General features: G+C 38.8%; 1 long non-coding RNA gene across 1 annotated transcript; it reads right to left on the bottom strand.

The window, feature by feature from the left end:
• Window positions 1–1,675: 1,675 nt before the first annotated feature.
• Window positions 1,676–4,440, bottom strand: LOC123464434. The gene is made up of 3 exons (XR_006639577.1): window positions 4,332–4,440; window positions 3,551–3,602; window positions 1,676–1,707 (listed from the first exon to the last, which is right to left on the bottom strand). It is a non-coding gene; the product is annotated as an uncharacterized LOC123464434 (long non-coding RNA).
• Between the last annotated feature and the right edge of the window lie 5,622 nt (window positions 4,441–10,062).

The following is a 10,062-nucleotide window of genomic DNA, read 5'->3' as shown; positions in this document are numbered from 1 at the left end:
TCCTGAATATCATTATCTAGTTTGTCCAGCACCATTTGTTGAAGATGCTGTATTTTTTCCAGCCTATATTACTAAGGCCTTTGTCAAATATCAAGTAGCTATAGTTGCTTGACCCAAAGTCCAGGTTCTCACTTCTATTCCATTGGTCTATACTCCTATTTTTATGCCAGTACCATGCTGGTTTATTACTATGGCTTTGTAATATAGCTTTATACCAGGTACGATGATACCTTCAGAGGTATTTATTTTGCTGAGGATATGCTTGGATGTCTGAGGCCTTCTGCCTTTCTATATAAATTTTGAGATCATTTTATCTATCTCTGTGAAGAACAATGTTGGGATTTTAATTGGAATTGCACTAAATCTGTATGTTGCCTTTGGTAGGATTGCCATTTTCAGAATGTTAATTCTGCCTATCCAGGAGTATGGGAGGTCTTTCCATTTTCTCAAGTCCTCTTCAATTTCTTTTTTGAGTGTTTTTATATTTTCATTGTATAGATCTTTCACTTCCTTGGTTAATGTTATTCCAAAGTAATTTTGTTGTTGTTGTTGCTATTGAAAATGGGACAATGTCCCTTATTTCTTTCTCTGTGTCTTTGTCATTGGTATATAGAAAGTCTACTGATTTTTGTACATTGATTTTGTATCCTACTACTTTGCTAAAGGAGTAAATCACCTTCAAGAGTTTTGGGATGGAGTCTCTCAGGTCTCTTATGCATACAGCCATGTTGTTTGCGAATAGAGCTAATTTAACTTCTTCCTTTCCAAATTGTATCCCTTTTATTTCTTTCTCCTGTCTTATTGCTTCAGCTAGGACTTCCAGTACTATATTGAAGAGCAGAGGTGAGGATGGACTCCCGTCTTGTTCCTGATTTCAATGGAAATTCCTCCAGTCTCTCTGCAGTAAGTATTATTTGACCATTAGGAACTTTGTATAATAGCCTTTATTATGTTAAGATATGAATGGACCATGACATTTCTCTCCATTGTTTTGATCATGAAGTGATGGTGTATTTTGTCAAAGGCCTTTTCTGAAATACTTTTTCAGAATTTCATGATGTAGAATTACAGAGTAGGCAGAGAGAATGGAAGGTATGAACAAATGGAGTAGACAAGAGCCTTTTATATGGCAGTAAGGTTATCTATCTAATAAAATTAGATAATGGAAAATAAAGACCAGAAAAAAATATATATATAGGTTAAATGGCATTAAAAGGGGGGAATTAGAGCTGGACAGATTGCTTAGTGGTTAAGGCACTTAACCTAAGCTTAAGGACACAGGTTCAATTCTCTAGGTCCCACATAAGCCAGATGCATCAAGGTGGCACATGCATCTGGAATTGGTTTGCAGTGGCTAGAGGCCCTGGCATGCCAATTCCCTCTCTCTCTCTCTCTTTCTATCTCTATCTCTATCTCTCTATCTCTCAAATAAAAAAGAGGGAATTACTTACTAATTTATTTATTCAGTTATTTGGTGTGTAGCTATTTCCCTCTGTATTTAAACATTCTCCCCTATAGGTAGAAATAAAGAAAACTTACAAGTCTTGGAACATAAGTGAAACTAACAAGACTCAGGAAGCTCCTGAAACATGTATGATTCACTCACCTGGTTAAATAAGCAGTGGTATCTTAGGGTGACTGGAAGTCTACCATTGAACCATGGAGATGCAGCTGGGGGGAGTCATTGCCCGTCCTGGCGTGGGCTTCCTGTTGATGAAGTTGTTCTTGTCATTGTCCCCACTTACTCCCATAAGTGACCTTTGTCAACCCACTGGGGTTGCAATGTCCCTTTGGACTCATCTGTTGTCAGAGCCCTGTCTGTGAAATGTTGTTTGTGCTCATCTACTCAGGAGAAGTCACACAACATTGTTAACGCAATTGTATCTTGAGGCATTAATTTTCAAGATGATCTAACAGTCTAAAGCATTATAGGCATAAGAGCACTGGAGAGAGGAGCTATCGGGTTAGCATATAGGCATTTTCATCAGTGGTGGATAATCTAGAGTCCAGAAATCTAAGACTCAAAAAGCTGCGGAACATCACGGGTAGCACATACTGAACACACTGTGCTACATTCCTTATGGGGAGCAATACTTCAATCACAGGAATGAATGAGATTCACAATATGACTGTCCACATAATTTTACTGCAGCCGGAACACTTCAGGCTGGCCTGCTTCTCCATTCCTTTTTGAGTCCCGTATTGCTTTATATGCCGGCACTGAGAAATTGAATTATTATTCCCTCACTTTCCTTTTTAATGTATCATCACATGGTCATGTGCTTTTCTCATGTTTGAGGTAACATAATGAGCATTCCTGTTTCTCAAAGGATAGTGGACTCAATTGTATCTCTTTACAAAACATCTTGACATGATATCTGCCTCATACATTCTAAAAGGATGATAAACTGCTCAGTAAAATGCTTACTTTTTACCTTATTAAATAAAGAGAATTTCCTCATTTTCTGTCTAGTCCCTCCACAACGCCACACTTCTAAGAAATTCTTTGTCAGAATTTCATAATGCAGAATTACAGAATAGATGCAGAGAGAGGAACAAATCAACAGAGGGAATAGGAAAGAGCCTTTTTATATGATGCTAAGATTGCTGATATAATAACATTAGACACTGGAAAATAAAGACAAGAAAAAAAAAACACCAATTAGATAGCATTCAAATGGGGAAATACTTATCAATTTATTAAGTTATTTGGAGTATAGCTCTTTCCTCTGAGTTTAAACATTCCCTACCAGAGGAGGAACAGCTCAAGAAGTAAAGAAAACTTATGAGGCTTGGGAAAATGAAGCTTGCAGAATTCTATTTCTAAGGAGTTATCAAATTATATTTTAGTTCCACTTAAATTTTTAAAAATTGTATTATGCTAATTAGATAGAGTATGCAAAAGGCAAAAATCTTTATTATACAAAGAACTAGCATGTTTTGGGTGGAATTTTAATACATCAATATAGCAGCCTGACAATATTCTCTTCAATTAAATTTCTTACAAGTGAGGAAATGACTTCTGACCAAAGTTAGTACCACCTAACAATCTGGGAAATACTGCTTTTAAAAATCTTTCTGATGCCCACCAAACTACTTTCTAAACACCTATTTTTATGCCCATTTATTAATGCTACTCTCACTTTTGATTAAATAAACTTATCTTTTCTGATGTTATTTACCACTGGGACTACTCCAAACTCACCGACGAGTTGGGAAGGACAGTAGAGTGTCCCACATTAATTGCGATATCTTTATCACAACTGACAAGGCTCAAAGTACACTATGGAAGAGGTTGCAGAAAGAATGTAAAAGAAGTATGGGTAGGATGGCTTAAAAGCTGTCTTCCAAACACAACGTGGCTTTGCCATTCATGGCCTCACAGTAACTGATACTACCTACACAAGACTTTTATAACAAAAGGGGGGAAAATGATGACATCAAAATAGAAGAGAGACTAATTGGAAAGAAAAAGGGGTTCAATAGAAGGTAGATTTGAGAGGAGGGATGGGAATGGTTGGAGGTAATTATTATGGTTGTCTATACTTACAGAATTGTCAGTAAAATTTTTTTGTTTTGTTGTTGTTTTTTTTTAATCAGACCTGAAACAAAGCAAAACAAAGAAAATCTCTGTGAGATATCCTGCTATTGAAAAGTGAGGTTAGTTTAAATGAGCAAACACGCCTTAGATGAATGACTTTGGACAAGGGGAAATTGTTCCTTCACTTAAGAGAATTCTTATTTCAAAAGATTAGTAATCAATAAAATAGTATGCCTATGTAATCATTCAATTCAACAATCCTTTATTGAGTGTCTTCCAAAGAAAGGCAATGTATTTCATGTTTGGGTGCCAAGATAAGAAAATTACTAGATAATGTGAAATTATATATGTGTGTGTGTGTGTGTGTGTGTGTATATATATACATATATATATATATATATATATATATACAGATGTATATATGTGTGTACATGTATGTATGTATATGTGTGTATGTATATATGTATGCAGGTCCATATGTTTGTATACATGTATATATGCATATTATATATGTATACTTATGTATGTACATATGTATGTATATATAGATATAGATATAGATATAGATATATAGATATAATAAAAGGCAATTGCACAGGTGTTACAGAGCTTTGTAAACTTTCTACTGCAAAGGTAAAGGAATTGTGTTTGTGCAGTTAGTGGGAGAAAGAATAACAAAATTCCACAAATTCATTTTGCACTGGGGTTTCAAAGACTGTAGGTATCTCTGACTTGGAAAAATGTACAAAAAAATAAGCAAAAGCAGAATAACTCACACCATATGACTCACAGCAATAGATGAGTGGAAATGCAGACAAAGGCTCTGGACATATTGGCTTAAGATGCAAATAAATGAACCGGAGTGTCAAGGTGGGATAGCTCCTGTCTGAACATTTTCCAGGAAAGCGGCATCTGTACATGATATCAAAATTCCAGGATGAGGAGCTGGGCCTGCAGACACATGTCCACGATCATAAGTCTGTCCACGATCATAAGTCTTAGGAGACAGAGGCAGAGTATTACGGAGAGTTCAAGACCTGCCTGTGCTGCATAGGGAGTTGCAGGCCAGCCATACCCTGCATAGTGAGACCCTTCTAGGGAACAAACACAAAAAAATCAAGATAAGGTAGAGATGGGAGAATTGGAGTCTCCACTTCTTCTGCCTCAAAACAGCTATTCTGGCAACTTCTCAGAGAGGAATTAATTTAACTGGAGCACAGAAGTCTACCTGAGTTTCCAGCTCTGCTGAGGATGAAAATAATAATCCAAGAGTGGTTTTTAAGATATGCATGAAGTCAGCAGTAGGATATGGTGGCTTCACCTGCGACTTCCCTCTCACCAAATAGTCCCGGCATAACTTGGCAAGGAAAGAGGTTCTCTTGCCCATGATTTATTCCACAGAGAAGAGTGAGACCGAAATGAGCTCTGGTATTCCTCAGCCATGCCAGATGCCCAGGAAAGGAATTGCTGCATCATCTACCCTCAGCGGAGAAGATGGGCAGGTTTGGATCACACACCGGTCAACAAGGAAAAGGGGATGAGCACACAGCAGCTGGCACGGTTCTCAGCAGTGCAGATACTGCTCATCGGCTCAGGGACATGGCCCAGGATTGTACCCACAAATGCCACAATATTGCTCCCGTGCCCCGCTGCTGCATATGCTGCCATTTTGGCGTCTTCCACATAGATGGAGCTGCCCTGGTGATCTGCAGACCACCCAAAGCCATTAGCATCATGTCTTTGCGTTGGTTCAGTGCTGTGTGCTTGAGAGGAAAGTAGAAGCTTGAACAACAGTTGTGGAAGCTACCTGGGGGAGATGGAGCTAGGAGCTCTGTCGTCAGGCTTAGAGTGTGTAAGACCAAGAGAAAGTGCACCACCCTAAGCAGAAACAAAAGGAGTGCAGTGTATGTACCCATAGGGAAGACACCATTGGAGCCGGAGAGGTTACTCAGTGGTTAGGTTGATTGCCTCGAAACCTAAGGAACTGGGATTGATGTCCCGGTAACCACATAAAGCCAGGTTCACAAAGTGGTGTGCGCATCTGGAGTTTGTTTCCAGTGGCTAGAAGCCCTGGTACACCCATTCTGTCTGTCTGTCTCTCTTCTATCTCTGTATACAAATACATAATAAATATATTAAAGAATATTAAAACATTGAAGAAAATTACTCCACTGGACACCAGAATTTCTAAGTGAAAGTTCCTATCTCCTAAAGCCAATCAGTAAAGACTGAAAAAGCTTTGTCTTCCCTCCGATATGTAAACAGCGACAAACATCTCCCAGGAACGTGAGGAGCAAGTAAATATGGTGTCACCACAGGACTGTAGTAACCCTCTGGTAGCTGACTAGGAAGAAATGGAGATAAGTAAAGTTTCTGGCAAAGGATTTAGTATAATAATCTTAAGGCATTGGGTGGACTCTTATAAAGTAAAGACTGGCCATCAAAATGGAGCCTCTGAGCCTGAGAGAGCTCCCCGCCATTCTGAGTTCTGTGGATGTCCCTCCACTAAACTTGCAGCATCACCTTAGCACTGGAGCTAACTTCACACTCGAACTTAGCATCTCCTTTTACAAGACACACATCCCAAGTCCGTAGATCCAAAACGTGGACTCTGATTCCTCAAGTAGCATGATTTTCTACACAAATAAATCCCTACCTAAAACTAACCCACTATGAATCAGTGTTTAACAATCTACTTGAAAGTGTTTGGGTTTACATCACCCCCATTTCATATGTCCTTATAGATGACATTTAGGGGTTTGTTTTGACATTGGTTTTTTGTTGTTGTTTTTCTTGCTTTTGCTTTGTTTTAGTGTTTTTGTTTTGTTTTTGCTTATTTGTTTTAGGTTTTATTTTCTTTTGAAGTAAGGACTCATTCTAGCACAGGCTGGCCTGAAGCTCACGCACCCAGGCTGGCCTTGAACTCAGCCTGAGAGTCCTGGGGTTAGAGGCATGAGCAACTACACGTGGCTTGAAATTTTGCCTTTAACATTTACTTTACGTCTGCCTGACTGCAAAGACTCTTTAAAAATTACCCTCCAGGAAGAAGGGTGGCTGAGCTGCCAAAAATTGTTTGCCTTATATCCTTTGAGTTATTGGGCAATTAGAAATATCATTCTACCTTAAACCCATATGTCGAGTCAATGCATGGATGACTATGAATGTCACGTAGAAGAAGTAGTCATGGGCACTGAGGATGGTACAACGCAGTAAGCATAATAGTAAGATCGCTAACTGATACCACCAGATATTCACCAACACATTCTGGCTGGCAGCATTATTTCAGTGAGACATCTAAGGTAATTTTGGAAAATGAATGTTTCTGAGTACTTATATATAACATATATATACAATATAACAACTATTGTCCAGAGAACAAATGGTGCTAACTTTCAATTTGACCTGAAGCGTTTTCTTAAGGTCCCCATCTATTTGCTTTCACTGGTTTAAGGTAACATGCCCATGTCTTCTTCGCCCAGGTGCTCTGCATGGGTGTCTTAGACTTCCCCAAACCTTCAAGGTTTGCGTTCTTGTTACATGGGTAAGCACAGGTAAGAAAGCAGATTTAATGATCTCTTCAAAGCATGGCGACAATACTCTGTACTCTTCTTTCCCAAGGACAGCAAGTCTAATAGGCGGGACATTTCTTAGATCCATCCAATGATTGAGCATCTTTGTAAGTGTCGAAACACCAGGACGGACGTAGCTTGAAGGTAATTACTGCAGAGCAGACACACCGACCGGGCCATAAGACTTCATTTCTATTCCTTGATGCTTATCCTGTTTTTGACAGTGTGCTAACATATACTTCCTAGACAAATGAACTGTCCGATTTTCTTCTTGCCTATTCTTTTAAAGCACTTTTACATTTTCAAAGCGCAATACTGGTGCTTTTTTCTCTAGCAAATTTAAAACGTACTTTGTATTCATGGAAATTGTTCTTATCACTAAAATTCTATCTTACTGGAAGAGATGTCCCCTGATTAATTCTGTAAAGATTTGGTGAAGGATGAAGGGGGGAAAAAGTAGAATAATTTGAAGATTTTTGTATTGCACAGGCCTTCCACAAAGCTAGGATGAGGAACTTTTATAGAACAAAATTCAAAGTATAATCTGCTGAGAATCAAAGCATGAAAATATCATTTGTTATAAGAATTGAATCTCAAAACTACATTACCAGAGCAATAGGAACAGGTGTTGCCTAATGCATGCTCTTTTCTTATATGTTTTATATTGGGTTTAAGTGACGGTGCGGAGGGTGGAGGATCCCACATCACATCTTTCTTCTTACAGTACTATCAAGTCAGAGACTTACTTTGGTTGGAATGATGACCCAGCACTAAAGGCCCTTGCTTGCAAAGCCTCGCAGCTTTGGTTTGATCCTCCAGTGCCCATGTAAAGTGGCAAATGTGTCTGGAGGTGGCTGCAGTGGTGGCAAGAGGCACTGGCGAGCATCCTCTTCCTCTCCCTTTCTCTCTCTCTCTCTCTAAAATAAGTAAAATACTTTAAAAACCTTATTATTTTAAGTCTTAAATATATACTTTAAAAGTTTTTCATATCGTGTGATTGTTACTTCTATAATATGATCAAGTATTAAAATGATCCACTGGATTTTTAAAAATTGTCTTCCTGTGTTTGGCACTTGGTATCTGTTTCTTTGAAAAAAAAAAAGGTAAAAACAATACAAATATCAGATACTTAGATACAATGCACTTGATTTATCTGAGTTAGAAAGGTACATATTTCTTTTGTGTTGTTATTGTTTTGGCATCTTGAGGTAGGGTCTTGCTCCAGCCCAGGATGACCTGGAATTCACTAAGTAGCTTCAGGGTGGCCTCAAACTCCCAGCGATTCTCCTATTTCTACCTTCTGAGAGCTGTGATTAAAGGCATGCACCACCATGCCTGGGCGATAAAGGTACCTATTTCTTAATGAGTATTCAAAATCTTTTAAATTAATTATTTACTATTAGCAAAAAATAATATGTCAACTTTGTTAGGGGTAACTGCATTCACACTTTAAAACAAACTTTTAAAGTTCCTAAATTTATATATATGTATATATAAAATCATATTGAGTTATGCATAAAGTATTAAACTTTCTACAAATTTAGAGAACTAGGCAAAGAATCATCATTTCCTTCATGTACTATAATTGGAAGATTTTTCACATTTTCTAAAGAAAATTAATTATTGACTGAGTCTGTTCAATAACTTCTTCTCCCCAATGTCTATTTTTCATTTTTAAATGTTTGCTTAAAGAATACCAATAGAAATATTTAGTTCATATTGGGAAATGCAACTTTAGTTTTTGGAAAATTAAAAAAAAAAACTAATATTAGAGTCTCAAAAAAATCTCAAAATTGCATATACAAATATTTCCTTTTATAAACATTTATTTTTGAACAATTTCATAGGTGTATGTAACAGATTTTGATCACATTCATCCAATTAACCTCTCTTATTCTCCTCCTACTAACTCCTTTTTCTTTAAAGTTTTTTGTTGTTGTTCATATTTATTTATTTACCCATTTGAGAGCAATAGACACATAGAGAAAGACAGATAAAAAGAAAGAGAGAGAGAATGGGTGTGCTAGGGCCTCCAGCCACTGCAAACGAACTCCAGATGCATGCATCCCTTTGGGCATCTGGCTAAGGTGGGTTCTGGAGAACTGAGCTTCAAACCATGGTCCTTAGGCTTCACAGGCAAGTGCTCAACCACTAAGCCATCTCTCCAGCCACAACCCCTTCTTCTGCCCGGTTGTTGTCCTTCCCACTTCAATGTCTGTGTGTGTGTGTGTGTGTGTGTGTGTGTGTGTATGGTATGTGTCCATGTGTGTCCATGTGGGGGGGGGGTGTGCACACTCATTCACTCACCCTCTTGGGTTAAAAAAAAAACTGGGGCTAATTTGTGAGCATGTTTGGGGGTTTATTTTTTGGATTATTGGTAATTTGTCAGTGGCTATATCACCAAAGAACATGGCTCCCCAGACGCCAGCAAGTCGTCCCTGTGAATAGCTGCTCAGGGAAGGAGCGGGTTTGTCCCGAGCGCCTCGCCCATGACCTACGGGATGCTGAGAGGCTGCGTCTGCTGGAGGAAGCCACGGGCACCGTGAGGTCCTGAGAGTGAGAGCCGCACTGTGTCCAGAAGACAAATGTCCGCAGCTTTCCTCCCATTCCGCTGGCTCTCGACATTCTTCCTGTCCCTGTTCTGCAAGATGTGCTGTGCCCTTGGAAAGTTCCCGTCCACCTCCCAGGTAGGGGCTGGCACACCACACTCACTTATTCTCAGCATTTTCACCAGATGTGGTCTCTGCATTCACCTCTGCGCACTGCAAAACCAGACTTCTGACTGAAAGATGAGAATAACACGCACCTATGGTTATAAACATATATATTCAGAAGGTAGTTTGACAACCTGTTTAACGTAACTATGGTAGTAGATTCCTCCAAGAGACTATAACTGTCCTAGCCTTGGGGTATTGATGAGGCTAACCAGGAATGAGTTCCCTCCAGTGGAGT

The sequence above is a fragment of the Jaculus jaculus genome, chromosome 11 (assembly GCF_020740685.1).
Source record: "Jaculus jaculus isolate mJacJac1 chromosome 11, mJacJac1.mat.Y.cur, whole genome shotgun sequence".
Classification (NCBI taxonomy): domain Eukaryota; kingdom Metazoa; phylum Chordata; class Mammalia; order Rodentia; family Dipodidae; genus Jaculus; species Jaculus jaculus.
The sequence above is the reverse complement of the archived record's forward strand: the minus strand, read 5'-3'. Positions and strand labels throughout refer to the sequence as shown.